Source organism: Lissotriton helveticus, chromosome 8 (genome assembly GCF_964261635.1).
Source record: "Lissotriton helveticus chromosome 8, aLisHel1.1, whole genome shotgun sequence".
Lineage (NCBI taxonomy): Eukaryota > Metazoa > Chordata > Amphibia > Caudata > Salamandridae > Lissotriton > Lissotriton helveticus.
The window spans coordinates 217,822,908-217,843,428 of NC_136069.1; positions in this window are offsets into that span (position 1 = coordinate 217,822,908).

Here is a 20,521-nt window from a genome sequence, read left to right on the forward strand (position 1 = left end):
GGACTCAGAACAGTATGAAAAACTATCACCAAAGCCACCCCTCGCGCCCTCAAGTGCAAGGATTTACACATATGGAGGAACTGACCCCCTGCCGCTGCGAGGCGTAATTCAAACTACCATCGTGAGCGGGAAACACTCCACAGAGGCGAGATTCCATGTGACAGAAGGCAAGAAAGGAACTGTGCTCAGCTGCCACACCGCCGAGGACCTGGAGCTCGTCTTCTTCGCAAACCAGGTGCACGAGTCACACGCCGACGCTCTCCTCGGAGAATTTCCAGAGCTCTTCCAAGGTCTAGGCAAGCTCAAAGGAAAGAAGTTCAGACTTCACATCGACACATCAGTATGACCTGTGGCACTCCGGCACCGGCGCGTGCCTTTCAACCTCCGACCGCAAGTGGAAGAAGAACTCAGGAAGCTGGAGGAACTCGGAGTAATAGAGAAGGTGTCCGGGCCCACTCCCTGGGTATCTCCCCTGGTCGTGGAACCTAAGCCCAAGCAACCCAGAGCGATTCGACTATGTGTCGACATGAGGCTACCCAACATGGCGGTGAAGCGGGAGCGACACATAATGCCGACCATGGATGACATCGTGGCTGACCTAAACGGCGCGAAGTGGTTCTCCAAGCTTGATCTGAACGCAGGCTACCATTAGCTAGAATTGGAGCCGGACAGTCGATACATAACCACCTTCTCGACACACGTAGGGCTACGCCGCTACCGACGACTCAGCTTCGTGGTGTCCTCTGCTGCTGAGGTTTTCCAGAACGCAATTCGTGAGGTGCTGTCGGGGCTGCGCGGCATTATAAACCTCAGGGATGACATTCTGCTATATTCGGACACGCTCGAGGAGCATCACGCACACCTGAGGGCAACCCTACGATGGCTGGTGGATTGCGGTTTGACCCTGCACAAATCGAAATGCTCATTCTATCAAGAAAGCATCGACTTCTTAGGATACACGTTCACCCGAGAAGGACTCAAGGTAGACCCGAAGAAAGTGGAGGCTATCCGGGCAGCGAGCACTCCTCGGAACCCCACCGAAGTGAGGAGTTTTCTGGGCATGGCCACCTACTGCGGCCGGTTCATCCCCAATCTGGCGGCAATGTCCGAGCCCCTGCGGGCACTCACGTGCCAAGACTGGAAGTGGGAATGGTCTGTGGCGGCAAACAAGGCCTTCCAGGACATCAAGACCAGCCTGCTCGACAAGACGGTGATGGCTTACTTCCAGCCACAGCGGTCGGACTCGGAGCAGTGCTCCTGCAGGATCATGGCTCAGAGGTATGGAAGCCCATCGCCTACGCCAGTAAGGCGCTGACTGACACCGAAACACGCTATGTGCAGATTAAACGTGAAGTGATAGCCATCAAGTGGGCGTGTCAGCATTTTCATCTGTACCTGTGCGGACAAGAGTTCACCGTGGTCACTGACCACAAGCCACTACTGCCGTTATTCGCAGGCTCAACCCGACTGGCTCCTCCGCGCATAGAGCGATGGGCGGTACAGCTGCAAGGCTACAACTTCAAAGTCGTTTTCCGTCCAGGGGCACACAATCCTGCAGACTATCTGTCCCGACACCCCGAAACCGATGTGTCAGCCTGCTCGACGGAGGTCGTTCACAATGTGGAGGCCTTCGTCAACATAATCACGCAGTCCGCATGTCCCAAAGCCATGACGCTGGTGGAAATAGGTCATGCCACCCAGGAAGATGCCACCCTGTCCAGGGTCAGAGAAGCGCTAGAAGGCAACAGCTGGGCTCACTTCATGGATGGAGCCCGAACACTCCGGCTGGAAGTCAGCCACGCTCGACAACAGTTATGGCAGGTGAGGCATGAGCTCAGTGTCGGAGATGAAGAAGTCATCTTGAGGGGTCACCTGATTGTGGTACCCGAAAGCCTCCAAAAGAGGATTCTTGCACTGGCCCACGTGGGACACCAAGGAATGGCTAAGACCAAGGCACGGTTGAGGAACAAAGTTTGTTTTCCAGCCATGGATGCGATGGTGGACGAGATGGTGAGGTTGTGCCATGCCTGCACGATCACCGGCGGAGACCCTGCGCCAGCACCGGTGATCACGGAGGAACCGTGCAACACCCCGTGGACACACCTGAGCGTGGATTTCGGCAGTTTCCCTGACGGCCGTCACATGATGGTAATCGTCGATTCATTCTCAAAATTCCCAATTGTGGAAGTCATCGCATCTACAGCATTCCCGCAGGTGAAAACAGTTCTGGACCGGGTCTTTGCATTAATGGGCCTGCCTGCAGAAGTCAAGTTAGACAACGGACCCCCTTTTCAAAGGCGGGAGTTTCAAGAGTACCTGGACAACCTTGCTATACGACACAGAAAGATTACCCCGCTGTGGCCCCAAGCCAACGGGGAGGTGGAGAGACTAATGAAAACCCTTAACCGGGCGCTGCGCATTGCCGCAGATAACGGAGAGAACAGCTCTTGATCAATTTCTGGGAGCATATCGCCAAACTCCTCACAGCACCACGAAATGTGCTCCTGCACACCTGCTATTCAAGATGGCACCTCAAGACAGCATACCAGCGGTGCCAGCGTGGACTCCTACACCAAGGAACGATGAGGCAATCCAAGCAAGGAGAGAGACAACCAATCCGAAGGCGAGTGACACTCGTCGTGCGCAGAACCCAACGATCGCAGTAGGGGACTCGGTGGTGATCAAAGCCCGGCACCCCGGGTGGAAGTTTCGAACACCCTATGAACCGGAAGTTTGGACTGTGGAAAGGGTCAAGGGGACAATGGTGACGGCAAGGAGGGGAAATCAACTGGTCACCCGCAATGTCTCTAGTTTCAAAAGAGCCCAAGAAACAGAAGCCGACCCTGGAGCTGGGGCATCTCAAGACCTGATGCCAAGGGCTGACCCCTCTGGGTCGTCGCCGGCGTGGAGCCCGGCAGCTGAAGGACATCCACCGTTGAGTCCAGGAGCATGGGCGAGCCCAAGCACAACCTGCCCTAACCGGGACAGCGAGGAGACTCCAGCAAATCCAACTGGGTGTGAATCATCGCCTAGCCGCCGTAGCCAACGCTACTGCCTCCGGCCCAACCCTGGCCACAGCCAGAGGCTCCGAGACTTTGTATGTGCATCCCCGTGAAGACCGCCAAGATGTGCTGATGTTGGACTAAAATGAAGGAGGGATGTAGAGAGCCACTTGGGCTCTCCCCTAAAATGTAACCATTCTCTCACGCATGCCTACACCCTCAGGGCGGGCCCGCCCGGAAGGGATAAATAAACCTGCGAGAGACCGCTCGGGGTCTTCCCGCCTAAGTGCAGTATCTGACTCCCGTGTCCGTATTTCAGTAGAGTGCCTGAGGCCTAGTCAGGGTACACCCGACATCTACAGTGCCCTACGTGATTACATGGTGTACACATGTTGTGTAATTATATACAACACTTAATAAAACAATATATGTCGATTACATAGCTGAACGTCTTGCATCGGTCCCTTTTTAGGTTGTTTGGGGCCCAATATGCAAATTCCTTTTGCAGTCGCAAACCACAAAATCATACGTTTATGATCACAAATGGGTTTTCTTATAAGTATGAAACCACTTTTGTAAGTCCAAAAAGCATTTTCGACTCATAAAAATGGGCTTTGTCACACCTTCTGAATTGCAATCAAGAGGGGATGTGAAAATGCCAACCCCCCTCCATAAATCGTTTGCAAATGGAAAATTGATGAATCATTCGCATTTGCAAACATTCATCGGTTACTGACACTTCAAAGAAGGTGATATCTGATTCCCAAATGGACACTGGCCCCTTTTTAAAAAAAATATTGTTGCCACTATCAAGGACAGAAGGCAGTTGTGCCTGCTCCTCTGAAGATGTTGCATAATAGGAAACATTTTTTGTTTAAACCAGCATTGTTTCTTCTAAGGAACACGGGCTGCTTGCAGGCCACCATCCCCGTGTTTGTAGCCAAAAGAAGGGGTTGCAAATTGTAAGCTACCTAATTAATATTAATTAGGCAGTTTATTCACTGACACACTGCTAATACATAGATGGCATCGCAAGATCAGAGACAGCTCGGAAACCTCTTTGCTGGGCCCTAAAGGTTTAATAAGTTGCTAAAATAAAATATGATGAACATTCATTGTTAATAAAGGATGTGATTATATTTCTCATAGAATGTGTTAGTCTGAAAACCGTATTAAACTTTCAGAAAGGGGGAACACAAAAACAACGAAATGATCAAGCTGCCCAGCTTCCACAAGCCAGATTGTACCAAACTTGTACCAGCACTGTTAAAGTGATTTCTTTTTGCACTGAGATGTTCATTTTTTCTCCAGGAACAATATAGTGCATGGCTTTGAGAGTCTAACCAGTCTATTCCTGTTTAAGAAAGACAATTTAAGGGAGACTTAACAGATGTTTGGTGGACTTTCAACTGGTCCTCGGACACATATATAGTTTTATGTGCAGCACCAGATATGCCTGCTGAACTAAAAAAATCCTTCTCTATGCAATTTGGTTCCTGACACATCAAGTACCTGAGACATAACTAAAATAATATTTAGATTACACCCACAAGTGCATTTGACCACCAAACCATCTCACTGGCTTTCAATCGATGACCTGGAGGTATATACTAAAGTCATTTAAGATGGTGCTGAACATTTTTTTTACTACTTCATTGAATTGAAGCCTGTAGCGTGCAGTATGCAGGGGTTTAAGGCAGGTGGAGGGGTGTCTCTTCCAAGGATTAACCTCTTCACCACCCAGCTATCCCAATAACAAGGCCACTGATTGTAACTTCCTTGAATACAGAGGCAACAGGGCCCTGGCGAGTGGATGGTGGAGCGGAGGTAGACGACAGCATGACAGTACTAGCTCATCAATACCAATGGCCCTGGTCGGTCTGACAACCCTGCAGGGGTTGCTTGGTGAACTCAGAACCTCTTGAAAAGCCCCAAGCACTGAGCAATCCCTGGCATGTACAACCTTGCAGGGACACTCCTGACAGTTTCCTATTGTCCAGGAGTTCGAAGACACCATGGTAAGATCTAGGATCACTTTGCTTAGAGCGTATAGGCACACTCTTGACAAAAGGGGAATCATCTCATTGTTACTTGCATGTGCAGTGATATGCAAAGAAGTCCCCAAGATGCAACTGTACTTTTACCATGGTGTCTTTGAGTGCATGGGTGACGGTTCTATCTCAACCTTAAAAGGAAAACAAAAAGGTGATACATGAAAAGCTTGAATTAATCTCAAATATTGATTATTACTCTGTCCACATCCTAGTGTATTGTTCTTTTGCCCACTATTCCTTCTCAGAGAGGGAATAGCCGTATGCAAATCAGCATTGGTCTTATTATAATAGGAACAGTTCAGCCTGAAAGCCAGCAACTCAATTCTTAATGGTAGGGGCTTGGTGAGCCACTGGTGGTGGTGGAGGTAAGGATACCATCATCTGATTGGCACTAACGCTGCCTCCTCCTTGTTATTGTTGGCTGGGTGGTGACAACTTGGTGGAGGGAGGCCACTTCCGCTATGTGCCATTTAAAAAAAATGGGACACCGTTTCAATGCCAGATATCATCATTTAAAAATATTTTTTTTAATAACACATAGACACCTCTCAATGCATGGATAGATTTATAGGTTTTCAAAATGTCCACTGATACCACTCACAACCTCCAGCCTGCTTCCTTCCCAGTGGTCCTTAAAACACACTCACGACCCACTGGTTGTATATTTTATAGTTTGATACGCCATGATGGTTATTGGGAAATTACAGCTGACCTTTCCCTAATTTTATTACCTAAGATACATCCCTTACTATTAGCAAGTTATCACCTTAACTAGACATGTATATTCTTAGAACTGTGTAGCTAGAAAGCACAAGGTCTGCAAAGGTGCATGTGTGTGAAACCCTGCTCTAAATAAGGGTTTACATGTCTATGCAAGTCTTTTGTGATCATATAGACCGTGGTGGTGCACTGTCCACCATGAGGCTGTTGTGGTGGGACTTTACTCTATCAGTCTAATTGAAGCTGGGCACTATATTTCAAGAGTCTTTCCAGGTCAGTTGACTACTTTCACTGAAGAATCTCCTGTCTCCAAGGTGGCAGCACTTTGGTAAATGTTTTCAAGTGCATGTGGGATATATAAGCACTTTTTTCCTACCTCATATCGCTTGCTATCTCCTGTAGTCCAGTAGAGGAAAAGAGGTCATAGGAATGGGGTTGGAAGATCTGCCCCTGACTAGGTCAGCTCAAAAAGGCTCAGTGGTGATACTTGTTCTATTGGTGAAGCCGGCCCTGCCACCAGGAACACAACCCTACTGTCCTCAGACTTCTAAATGTGGCAGCGTATGGGAGAGATAGGCAGTAGCTGCCGATTCTTTCCTTCTGTTCCATTATTGTCCACCTCTAAATCAGACCCCTTGTCATGAACACCAGTTGACTCTCCTGCATGCATTCCATTCTGACTTTTGAAATGAACATGCATCTCATGTGTGAAATGAGGTCAAGTTCTCTTAACTTAGAGGCAAAGTTTAAAGCATTTATGCAGCACAGTAACAGTAATAAAGTGAAAGCACAACACAAGAAATATCCCAAACCAATTTGGAAACATAGATTAAATTTCAATAAGTAAAATGATACCTAAATGACAAAAGTCCCGCCAGTGGAAATATTTCATTTTAGTTTTAGGTAGATATAGTGCCTAAAAGCACAAAGCACCACTCGCGATCATTTGGTAGTGCTAGAACGGGGTAAAGTCACAAATTCATTCATGAGCTCGGCACAAATAGGAGGACCGGTTTGGTTCTGATGAAAAACGACCTTCTCAAAGTCTGGTGCAAAGTATTCCATACACGGTGCTGGAGGCAGAGGAGCCGGTATAGGTTCATGGATGGCCGTCGCTGTACTACGAGAGCTGGCCTGGTGCCGCAGATGGTTGTCGCTGTAGCATGAAGAACCAGTAGGGTTCCCGGTCCAGGAAGGCCTCTGTAGCTTGCCCTGTCTCTGTAGCTCAATCAGGAGGCCAACCAGTTGACACTTGGAGTCTCTCAGGTTAGCCTGGGATGAAGGAAGCAAGTCCAGTATTCCTTCTCAGAGAGCAAGGCAGTCCACCAGCAGCGGGCAGTCATCTGGTAGCAGCAGGACAGTCCTCTTGGGGTCAAGGCAGACCTCATCCTGTAATGTCCACAGTCCCAGGAGTGTATTGGAGTGATTGGGAGGCCCAATATTTATACCTGGTGCTAGCCTTTGAAGTGGGGGGATTCCCTATACTACCCCCACTTCTGGTTCTGGAAAGTTCTTCATTTCCCTGTCAAGGCTCCAAGAAGTCTGGGACGACAACAGATTAGCGTCAGGTCCCTTTGTGGGTGCTGGAGGCAAACCCTTTGAAGTGCAAGTAGAGAGAGGCAAAGCTCTACCCACAGCCATCCTGGCAGGCTGGCCCATCCTGCACACATCTTGTCATCCTCTTTGTATCACTGGCTTGGAGAAGTACGCAAACACCCACACCAGAGCTATTCACAGTCATGTGACCCAGGATACTGGCAGAAGGCACAAATGTTTAGGACAAAAAAATGCCGACTGTCTAAGCGTGGCTATTTCCGACTTTCTAAAAGTGACATTTTCAGAAATGTGATTTTAAAACCAGCTCTACCATTAAAAAGGATTTTGAATTACAATATTTTGAGTGTAAACACCACATCTCTATCTGCTTCCAATCAAAAATTATCACTTATTATAACAAACAAGGTAACCCAATGGTAGCCGATGAGAGAGCCATGAAAGCAGTGAAAAAGTACTTTAGCAGTTTTTCACTGCTAGGACATGTAAAACTGAAACCCGGATGTCCTACTTTTTAAAGACAAAGCACCAGGCCCTATGAGCCTTTAGGTCCCCCTTCAGCACAGCACTCTGGTTGCAGAGCTTCTGGTTGAGCCTGGAGGGGGCCCCTCCATGTGCCTTGCAGGAAGGCCCCCTTGAGTTTCTTACGCCAGTGCGCAGTGGCAGTTTAAAACTGCACACAGGCTGCAGTGGCTGGCCTGAGACATGTTGGAAAAGGCTACCTTAGAGGTTTGCACAATGAGACCTGTAGGCCCATTGGCAGAATTTAGTTTATAGCCCTAGGTATATGGGATACCAATTTACTAGGGACTTACAAGTACATCAAAGTGACAATTAGGTGTAGTCCGATTTTACCATGTTTTAGGGTGGGAGCACAAGCACTTTAGTACTGGTTAGCAGTGGAAAGGTGAACAGAATTCTAAAGCTTACAAAATCGAATTCAGCAAACAGGAAGGGTGAAGGCAAAAGGTTTGGGGGAATAAATTATATAAACCACTCCCACAAGAATGTATTTTTCATCACATGATTGGGACACACCAGTCCTGTGCTTGACCCTACAGACTTTCTTTTAAAGGGAAAACTTAGGAAAGAGAAAAAGAACTTTAAAAGGAATATGAAGAGATTATTTAATGGGAGGATACTGTGCACAACGTGGTGCACTTTGTACAGCGGAAGTTAGATAGGGATAGCATATCTGCATCTATGTTAGGCAGTGAATGAGCACATTGACCTTGCTTGCATATCAACAGTGGTTGGTACAGTGCAGAAACTGCCAGTAATGCAGGTGTATTCCAACGTTTTCTATCTAATTATGTGCAGGGTTGCACAGGAATTGCTGCTGTCATCAGTTTACTTCAGTATCTATATCTGCCTCCTTTCCAATATCGAGCATGGACATCAACTACCTCACCTATCCTGACTAAATTCAATTATACCTTTTCATCATGAATAAGTAAAACCATTGCAAAGCCCTGGAAACCTGACTGTGTGCAATTGAATCCTAGATGTCAAATGTTTTACTATGATTTAATTGAAGCAAAAATACTTTTGTGTTCCTCAATGCAAAATACCCTACCAGCAACCTATAGATTTTAAATGTGTCATTCACCTGGGTGAGTCAGTCAAACCCTCAGATAAATCTTTGGGGTTGATAAGGATTAAGAGAAAACTAGTCCTAGTAGGAGACAAGAGTAAATGAAAACTGTGAAATGCAGGATGAGTGTATTTTAGAAGTAAGTAATAATTCCTGCATTTGTAACCTTTAGTTCCGGGTAATTTTGAGCTCACCTGCATAAGATGGTTCCTAACAAATCGATCATTATCTAGTGACTGTATGCTTTTGGTAAGATGTTCCCTATCGCATAGTTCATCACTTCGTGTAGCAATTCCTTCACGTTTGTTTCATATGTTCTTCCTCGATCCCTATAACATTACCTTCCTTGATATTTATGCAGGATGTTTGTGTGCCTTCCTTTGTGATTCCTGCCTGATCAGGTACTGGCTCCTACATTTCATCCTTCACCTGATTATTGGCACTGTTTCCTGATCTTCTGCAATGATCATCACAGTCCCAGAAACGGAGATCCAGGTAAGAGATGATTGATTTAATGGGGAAATGTTGCACTAGTATTTTTAGATGCTGGTTCACGTAATGCTGTCTGACTTTAATCTCAGTGATTAGGTGTGGGTTGCTTCTGGTAAAAATGATCTTACTAGTGCATTGTCCGAGAGAGGTCCTTGAGCTTTCTGGACCACTGGATCCTTCAGAATGCCAATTACAGAACCAGAGATCGTTGCAGCTCTCTCTCCCTCTCTCTATTTTCTCTCTGATTCTCAGCTCGTTGCAGGCGGTGTATGGCCTTAAAATAGCGATATTTACAATGGCATAAGGGAGGGTTGGGTTCATGTCGGATTCAGAGCCACCCGGTCCTTAATGGAGTCACAGTTGATATAAAAAAGAATCTCAATTCCCAGGTACAAGCCATACCACTATCTTCCCCACTCAAATGTATCTCTTCTTTCATCACCCCAGGGACTGCCCAGTAGTAGTAGGGACTAGCTTCAGTTACCAAATGGACTACGTCATCTCACACTAATCCACCTACGTCTAGTAAGTCAGCAGGGCTCCTGAACTTGGTAACATATTTTGTAGTTAGAAAGAAGTCATAAGATTCCATCCACCTTGCCCTAAAGTCAAAACATTGTATTCTCAGCAAGCCCCAAATGCCATTGAATGTACTCAACTTTACCCATGGATATCCATCAAAACACTACCTTTAATACCAAAATACAGAGCAGCTGGAATGGTGCCAGATTGGGAGGATGATCAACACAACCATCTGGACAGAAGCCACAAACCTGTTTTCAGACACAATGTTAAAAATAGATTTTTTGTAATAGCAAGCATCTTGGAATCATATGGGTTGTTGAAATTATAAAACATACTTATGTTTTGATCACCCATTTTGGCAGCTCTAAGCCTAATAAATAATTAATTCATGCTGTTTTAACTACATGATAACAACAGCAAATGCTTCCAGGGCAGCCCATATAGGAACCAAAAGAGGCCCAGAACACAGAGAGGGTTGGACTAGCTCCAGAAAATTATTGTGCCTTTGCTAACTTTGTTGTTAGGAGTTTGGATTCAAGTCTGAAGTTGACTTTCCTCTGACACGTTTGTTGCCTCCAGAGATGTTTATAGCAGAACATACATAGTTTGGATGAGGACGGTGAATGACTTTGAAAGTACTGTTGTGCATTGAAACCGGAAGTCACATTTCCACAGTTTGTTCATCACCACTTGTTAACATGCCAGAATATACATTGTCAGTTATGCAGAATACTGATGCCATCCTCGAATTCACAATGCAGTGAGACCCACAGCAACACTGTCCTGATTAAAACCAAATTGCCCTGGTATGTAATCTCCATTTGAATGCAAACTCAAGTGGTAACACGTTACACATACACTCCCAGCCTCCCACCTTTCCTTTTCTATCGAACCCTCCTAGTTAAAGAGGCCTGGGTTACAATTGATGCAAGAAGCTGACAAGCTGGTGCTGTAAACACTTGAGCCAGAGGCCATTCACCCAGGTGAGACCTGCTAGGTATGCTGCTGCAAAGATGCGTCGAAATCCAGTGTAATTTCCTCCTCTGTAATGTTTCTGTTTTTGCAGGAATGGGGGAGGGTGTGCCTTCTACTCGTGTTTCAGAGTACTGATCAAGCCTATTGCTCCGTCAGAGGAGACATTAATCTTCTATGCACATGTCCATTTGCTCGTGCTCAAGCTTCTGAGTCAAGGTAGTAAACAGTCCAATTAATTGGGTGTGGCTTATAGGTCACTATAAGCAATTTCACGCGGGATCAGGGCAACCTAATTAGTCTACAAAGCTGCCCCATAGCAAGATGTGGAGCTGAGAAAAGCTGATTGCACAGCTGGAGGTTCTAGTTGGTTGTTTACCAGCCAAGTTAATTAACACCACGGCATCCTCCTGCTTCCACACCGTCAAACTCCTCAAGATGATCTTCAAGTATGGCTTACACTCACCACCAAAGGCCCTGATAACCCACAAGCTCGACTACTGCAATGTTCGGGAAACATTGTTAACACCACGGGGATTACATTGCGATGCCATTACATTGCGGTTTTTATAACGCAAGTCGTTACAACGACTTGCGCTGGATCGCGCTCTAGAACAAGAAATATTATAATTTACTATCCAACACCTTCCCTACTGGACGTAGACTGGAGTTGGAATAGTAAATTATACTACTCCTATGTCCAGTGCCCTCCAACGCAAGTTGTTGTAATGACTTGTGTTGTAAAAACCGCAATGTAATGTACCGCAATGTAAATGTATGCGTTGTAATGTCATACATCCGCAATGTTCTCTATGTGTTCGTCTCTGCTCACCTTATCAAACATCTCCAAGCACTTCAAAACACAGCAGCCAGAATCACACTTCAACTCCCCCCCCCACCGCACTCACATCACTAACAACCTCAAAATCTTGACTGGCTACCAATTCACAAATGTGTGCTCTTTAAACTGCTCTCCCTTCACCTCCTTGACCTTTCCTGCCTGAACAACCAGGTCAGCTTCTACATACAGACAGAACACTGTGCTTGGCCAGCTTCCTGTTAGCTCGCACAGCCCGAATTTGCAGATCCGGCAGACAAGCTTTCCCATACTTCGCGCCTAAAGCTTGGAATGATCTCTGGCACAACAGAGCTGCTAGCTAGCTCTGTCCTTTAGTGTTGCAATAAACAAATATTGGCTCTTGATCTAGGTTCCAGCCAGGGCTCATTAGGTCTCATGGTGCCAGAATACCCCGGTCCTCCCCTAGAGATAAATGGCGCCCTACAGATACTTTTAACATAACATAAAATAACATTATTCAGCCCCTCATCCTCAGGTGACCAATAAGTGTAAAATCAAATGCAAAATGTTTTTTCTGCCCCATTTGCAATTCTTAGTCCGACAGAATCAGCACTGGGACCCAAAGTATTTCCATGTTCAAATGTAAGTTTGTACCTGGAAAAAGGTCCCAATTCCAAGGTATGCAGCATGTACCTGGAAAAACAGTCGAGGGAAAAGGGTTAATTACACAAAGGCAATCTTGTGTATTTCCCTTCATTTAATATTATTCTTATAATGAGAAAGTGCCCATAATTATGCCTTTAAGCAACACTGTGTAATTTTCTGTCCATTCAGGGAAAAACATATGATGGAAGCATGGAAGCATGGAAACAAACATCAGGAACAGAGAATGCGATCTGCTGCTGTTAATGTCATGTATGATTTCGTTTTTTTTTAGCGCAAACTGCGTCCTCACATCCAAACTGGAAGAAAAGGAGGCATTTTGCTTGAAAAATAGTGGTAAATGCTGGATGTGTAGATTGTGTAATTTTGCATAATTCAGCCTAATCTTCCACACATTTTCAATAATTACGCAAAGAGAATTTTTTTTTACTGTAAACACTCCTAGGAAGCATGCTGTTTAAAATGAAATCAGAGTATTATCCTTTATTCCGGTGCAAAAATGCTCAGCACCAGCACTAAATTGTCAGCACCAGGTAGTGACAGTCGGCTACATTGTGGCACTGTCTGGCTAATTTAGAGATGACCACAACAACAGTTATTAACTTAATAGCCATTAAAAATATATATTACCTGCCACCCAAGCCACTCTTATAGCTTTGAGGGTCTGAAATAGTCCGAATTGTCACACTTGTAGGAGTGTGAATGTTAGTACTTGTGTTGTTACTATCACTGGCGGGGCTGGCAGGGGCAATGTGTGGCTCAAGGTTCAGAGGCCTCTTTACGAGAGCCCTGGCACTTATTGTTTTGCAAATTAAACACTGAGTAACGGTATTTCACCTGGCAGTTTTAGCACCAGGAAATACCGAGGCACTCGGAAGGTGGTGCCTGAGAAAAAAACTTTCCTAAATGTAGCTGTTTCGACATGGTTCTTCTTGAACTTGAAAGGCCTCTTTTATCTGCTTGAATCATGTGCGGGCGAAGACAGGTCTTGTGTGATGTCTTTTGTCGTTACTTCGATGTCCGTGAAGGCCTTCGCATTACATTTGTGCAGTTATCAATCACAGTAGGCAAATGATATTATCTGTCATGAACTCTGGGCTGCAGAAGACCATGCACAATGATCCAATGGATACAATTGCACACTACCACATGCACTTTTGCTGACTTGTCTTTGATAATTATTTTCCATGACTCCTTTTCAAAATTGACAGGAAGAACAAGCAATCTAACTAATCATTTATGTAGACAGAGTTGGACAATTTTATATAACTTCAGATGACATTTAAGAAAGGAAGTTTTAAAGGAATGAAAGACTATTTCATAAATTAAACCATTAGATTGCCATTATGATAAGTAGAAGAGAGATGCTAAGACATGGTACTATCAGTCTATGATAAGAAATGGATAGCTTCTTCACAGGATGGTTCATTTTTGGAAATGGAAAATGTAGAACGGATAACTTTATCACTCATTTGTAATACTAAATAATACCTGAATGATTAAAGCATTATTTACTACTGCTAATAGCCCTTTACTTTACCCCCAAAAGAAGTTCTGCTCCGGGCCATTCCATCTTGTCTATTATCCCGGGGCCTGGAATGGCCAGCATTGGATGGACCCATGTGTGGTGCTGCGGGCAGCTGCTGAGCCCACCTCCCACTCGCCCTGCTTCTTCTCAGTGGGGAGGCAGCAGTTGCCCCCAAAGCATTGCCATCACCTGCTCTGCCCTTTCCCTACCTATGTCCTGGGCATCAACAAATTTACATTTATCACCTACTTGAAGCAGGTGGTAAATGAATGCAGATTTAGGGCTTTTTTTTCCCCTGCTTGGGTCAAAACACACATAATCAGACCCGCTGTTCCCAGGTCCTTGAGTTAATTCCCAATTCAGGGAAATACCTTCTAATGTCCATATTTTGGAGCGGGAATACAATCAAGAATCAGTGGAAATAGATACCCATAGCTGTTCAAAAAAATATGGAGCACTCGTACTCTGGGTTTTAGTGGAAGTCAAACAGAGAAGGTATATGTTTGAATTTGGCCCATAATCATTTAATATCTTGCTATAAAATCATCATTATCAGTGTCTTTTTAAGAGGTAGTTTCCCATGGTCAAGTGGCATACTGGAACCTACAATTATTCTGGCAAAATAAGCATGGCAGTAAATTAAACCTAGACTATACCATTGATTCCTTGACTAACTCCTACATTTAACTACAATAAAAAATGAAGGAACGCATTGTGTGTTTCTTAAATGCAAATACATTGGTTTAAAATGAATAAACCCATCTTTCCAGAGATCACCATATTATCTTAACAGGAAGTTGTTGACATTAATAACACTAACAAAATAACAGAAACACAACAGACAGAAATCTTCCATTCTGCTGCTGGGTGAGCTACCTCTAGTAATTAGTATTACAAGGCCATCCACACATCCAGACATTGTTCATTCTTTTCAGTGCAGATACCGAAGCACAGCAATTTTTCTCTCCCCACTCCAGGGAGCATCATTGAGGAGAAGTGTATAGTAGTAGCGCAAATTTTGCCCTTTCATTTTAGAGGGGTGCATTATAATCATGGGTAGTCCGCACCTACATGTAATCCTTTATTGTATTGACTTAGAACATTAGAACGTGAACTGTAATAACATGAAAGGTGACGTATTAGGGATATATTCAATGTAATGTGAAGAAATTAACGTTGTAACTGGATGTGTTTAGCGGAAAACAGTAACACGCAGAACATGTCGCTGACAATTTTTCACGTATATTTGATGTGGATATGTAACGTGTTAATTTAGAAAAGCTCAGTAAATAGTTTACATTTTATTAAGGGCGGACGAACAACTCCGCTCTGCCAGCGGAGTCTGCAGAGATTTCCCTACTCCGCGCTCCGCTGAGAATGCGGAGTAGGGCAAAACTCCAACTCTGCAGCAGAGCGTATCTAGGCAGCCCCCACCCACCGCTACATTGGCTCCCCGCCTCCACCCCTAATAAAATAATACTTACTACCTAATTTAAAAGAAATTAAGTCACTTACCTGTATTGTGGCGCATGTTAGTATATGTACATAGGAAGAGGAGGGGAGACCGGGGACGCCGCAATTCAGGTAAGTGACTTTTTTTCTTTTCAATTAGGTTGCAAGTATTATTTTAACAGGGGTGGAGGCACGTGGCGGAGAGAAGCAGAGTTCCAAAGAGTTTCCCTCAAACTCCATGGACCTCTGCATAGTCGCACTCCGTCAGCCCTGCCGGGGTTACATTTTATATGTAATTTTATGAGGACTTTGTGCCATTTCTTTGGTGGTGTTGGAAATAAAGAGAAGGACGCCATGCTGGTATTATTCATTGAAGAGGCATGGGTCAACATTGACCGTATACTGCTCAAGGAACCTCACCTATAATACTATCTTGTTCAAAGACTGCAGCCTGAGGTAGTAAAGCTACTGAAGCGGCCTTATTACGAATGGAATTTCATAGCAGCACTAAAAGACAAGTTCGTCCTTTAACCAGAAGATCCCAATATTGTAGGGATACAGAAGGACCGCAAGGTCTGCTCGACTTGAGAAGAGGGAACACTTCTTGGAACATGACTGATGATTGATGAGCCCTGAAGAAGTCCTTTAATAGGACGAAACACGTTTGCTACTGAGAATAAAAGAAAATAAAGACTCAAAGAATAAAGAATTGTGTGAACTATCTTACCTGGTGGAACTGACTTTTTTCCGAAATCTTCGAGGTTTCAGCAAAAGATTGTTTGTGCTTCTAGTAGTTCGGGAGCCACCCGAAATTGTCAGCTTTTGAGTGAGATAGGCGGGTGAATTCAGGTGCACAGCCTTGTGTGTCATGCATGCGATTTTCAGTTGTATTCTGGCTTCAAAAGGTAGCCATTTTAGTGATTTAAAGTCCGGGGAGATATGCGAGTGTTTTTTTGAGCCCGTGACGAGTCTCGCTGCGGCGTTAAGGGACGCTCTTAGGGGTGCCGTTGTAGTTAGGGGGAGCCCGCAGAGGGCGGTGCTACCGTAATCTATGTGCGGGATGACTATAGATTGTACTGCAGTTTGGAAGTCTTTGGCAGGAAGGAAGGGTTTAAGTTTTCTCAGGGTATTGATTTGGAAGTTCGCTCCTTTGGTTGCCTTGCTGATGTGCTGCTGCATGTTGAGATTGGTGTCCAGTGTTATGCCTAAAGATTTTGCTGAGTCTACTACGATGGGCTGTACATTTAGAGCCGTTAATTGCTTAAGCCATGTTTGAGCCGTGGATATTTTAGTGGGAGGTGAGATCAGGAGGAACTCGGTCTTCAGAGCATTGAGTTTGAGGTGATTCTCAGCAAGCCAGGATTGGGTGTTTCTGATCGTGGTGTTCAGAAGCATGATGTCCTTGGGAGATTGTATTTTGAGATAAAGTTGGGTGTCGTCGGCATACATGTGAAAGTGCACATTTGATGCCTGTAGCAACGTAGTGAGAGGTTCCATAACTAGGTTGAACAGTGTTGGGGAGAGGGAGGATCCTTGAGGGACGCCTAGCGATACAGGTACCGGAGAGGACAGCAGGTTGTTGCTTTTGAATCTTTGTGTCCGGTTGTGTAGAAATGAGGTGAACCACTTTAGAACAGTCCCAGATATGCCCATTCTTGTGTTTAACAGTTCGAGTAAGTTCTCATGTTTAACTGTATCGAATGCTGAGGATAGATCCAGAAGGATGAGGAGGCAGGTATCGTTTTGGTCTAGGATTTGGAGGGCATCGTCCACTATGTGAGTCATGGCAGTTTCGGTACTGTGCCCTGCTCGGAAGCCTGACTGATGAGCGTTTAGGAGATCAAACTTATCTATGTGTTTAGTCAGTTGTAGTTGTACGCATTTTTCCAACAGTTTAGCGAGAGTGGGAATGTTTGTAATAGGGCGGTAATTGTTTAGATCAGTGGGGTCTGCTGTTGGTTTTTTCAGTAGCGGAGTGACTTGCCCTACTTTGAGGGCGTTGGGGATGGATCCTTGTTGAAGAGAGCTATTGATAATCTTTGACCAGAGTGGGAGAAGCCAAGGGGAAAAGTCTTTTACAGCGTTAGCAGGAAGGGGGCCAGAGAGGTGATTGGAAGGTTTTAAGGTGTTGAGCAGTCTGCCAATTTCTTCTTCGGAGTAGGTGTCAAAGGCTGACCAAGTAGCATTGTTCTTTGGTTGAGGCCCTGCTGTGTGTCGGGGGTTGGAGTACAGGATAGCGTCATTGAGGAGATCGCTTCTTATTCTCTCAGTTTTTTGGATAAAGAAGGCAGAGAAGTCTTCGCAGGAAGGAGTATCGCCCATGGAGCTGGGTGTCTGGGGTTGCTCTTTGGATTGTGTTCTGACTAACTCAAACAGTTTTTTTGGACGGTTTTTAGCTTGGGCGAGTTGGAGGCTGAAGAAGTTTCTTTTTGAGCGTTTTATTTTCCTGAAGTAGGCGTTTCTCTGTATCTTTAGACTTTTTAGGTGCACTGCAGAAGGGGCTGATCTCCAGGTGCGCTCTGCCATTCGCATGGCCCGTCTATCCTCATTGAGGCTACCGTCATACCATGGGTTGGAAGTCTTCGTGGACGAGACTCTTTTCAGTTGCATGGGCGCCGCCTCATTCATTATTGTGGACATAGTATTGAGATAGTAGTCAGTCAGAAGTTGAACGTCTGAAACGCCGGGAGGGGGAAGTAGGCGATTGCAGCTGTTAGGCGGTAGGGAGTTTGGATTAAGTTTCTTCAAGTCTCTTTTCCACACTTTGTGCTTAGGGGGTTGAACTGAGTTAGGTCTGATTTTTTCCTTGATGAGGAAGGAGACAATGTAGTGATCTGACCAGTCACAAGGTTGGATTGACTCCAGTTGAATAGCGCCCTCTTTGGAGATGATAAGGTCAAGGGTTGAACCTCTCTTATGGGTCGGGTTATTGCATATTTGGTTGAGATCAAGTGCGTTGAGAAAGCTTTTGAGGCTGTTTACCACTGTGTCACTGCTGTCATTCCAGTGGAGATTGTAGTCACCAAGGAAAATTTGGGTGTGCTGCCATCCTGAGTTGGCTGATATTGTATCCATGAGTTGTTGGATGAAGGAGAGATTGTCCCCAGGTGGGTGGTATATAATGTGTAGTGAGCATACCGGTTTGCTTTCGCTGATGATATCGAGGCAGAGGTATTCACAGGAAGTAAGAGAGGGGACGGCCACTTTGGAGACTGAGAGGTTGCTTCTGTAGATGCAGGCAATTCCACCGCCTGTCTTTATGGCCCTGTCAAGTCTAATGATACAGTAGTTGGGAGGGACTAGGATATCCAGTATAGGTGTAGAGGAATCAGACAGCCACGTTTCAGTCAGAATGGCTAGGTCCAGTTCCAGGGACATGATGAGGTCGGCGACCTCCGTGGAATGTCTTTGGGCCGATCTGCAGTTGAGAAGTATGCATTTAAGGCTAGGGGTGCAAAGGGTGGAGGACGATTCCGTAATGAGGGGTACATTAGTGAGGTTGTTGGGGACAGCGCCTCTGTTGTTATCCTTTTGTTGCCTAAGGGGGTTAGGTATAATCATTGGGATGGACATGTTGTTGGTAGCTAGTGGCTTTTGGGGAGCCGGGTCGTAAGAGTGGAGAAGGGTGTGTACGTCATGGTCAGAGATCGAGTTGGAAGTGCGTCTGGGGCGATTGGTGGTATTGCAAGAGGGGGTAGAAGTCCAATGTGGGGAAAGATGTGTGATAAGGCGAGTAGGAGGAGAGGAGGAAGTGTTGTTAGGTGTAGAAGGGGGAGTATTGCGCTTGGTAGTGATGAGATTGCAATTGTTATTGCGATTGTTGGTATTGCGAGGGGGGATAGAGGTCCGGTGTGTGGAGTGTTGTGTGGTAGGGCGGGTAGGAGGTGAGGGGGATGTGGTGTTAGGTGTGGTAGGGGTGGTGATGGGGGGGTGTCTGGGGTGTGTGAAGAGCAACTCTTTAATGGAGTGTACTTCTTCTTTCAATTGGAGGAGGGTAGACATAATAGTGTCCAAGGTGATGATGGGCGCGGTGTTGGGGGGGGGTACTAGCTCTGAACCGGCGCATACGTTGACCGGGGGCAGTCCGGGTGGAGAGTCGGAACTGATGAGGGTGTTGGGGGCATTGGGGGCGTTAGCGAGAGGGTAGGTGTTGGGAAGCGCATCCGTGCTAGGGGGGGAGGGGAAAAAGGGGGTGATGTGAAGGCTGGCTGTTGTGGGGGAGGAGGTGGGGTATTGAGGAGTGAGCGAGGGGGGTGGGAGGTTGATGGAGGGGTGCAGGCTAGGTGTGGTGGGAGTACTAAGTGTGGGGAGGGCGGAAGTCGGAGAGAGAGTCATGTTGTGTGTGGTGCCATTGGGGGAGGAGGGGTGCTCTGAGAAAAAATGTGCGGGGGAAGGTACGGGAGTGCAAAGTGTGGAGGGGGAGACAGGAGGATGAGCGGAGGTACGAAGGTTAGTAGGGAGGCTGGGAAAGCGAGTGGTGTGTGGTGGGACCAGGTCTGTGTCTGTGAATGAGGGGCGGGGAGGGGTAGCTGCGAGGGGCAGGTGATTGACTGTGGAGCAGGGTGTGAAGGTGAGGTGTGTGTCTTCTTGCTGCTGAACTGTGTTAGGAGAGTTAAGGGTGGGGGCTGTGACGTTAGGGGAGGTAGGACAGGGGGTGATATGCGTGTAAGTCCGAGGGTTGGAAAGGTGCTCTTTGAGAGAGGGGAACATGTTGTCCAGTAGTTCCAGGTTCCTGTCTATCGCTTGAATTAAAACAATCCCGTTGTTGTAAATAGTGATGGTGGTTCTGCCTGGGAGGAGTTGGGACGATGTGATGGAGAGTGTTAGGCCATGTGCGGATTTCCTGGTGGTGGAGACGGTGAATAGGGTGAGGAACACTTTTTTCCATTGCGCTCTGCGTGTGGTGTGGAAAATGATGTCGGTGTTCAAGGGTCCATTGACCGATGAGAAGTAGGTGTCGGCAAAGGGTGTTTCTGGGTGGGACCTAAGGAAGTCGTGTTTAAAGCGTTTAGTAGATTTTTTGGTGAGAGAGGAAGGGTAGTTTATTTTATATGTGTGTTTGCCAATGAGCTCCATGTTGGTATGGTAGCAGTGTAGCGTGGGGGTGGGTGAGCAGTAGTGATATGCCGGAGCAAGGTGCACATGCAAGCACAACAGGTTATCTGG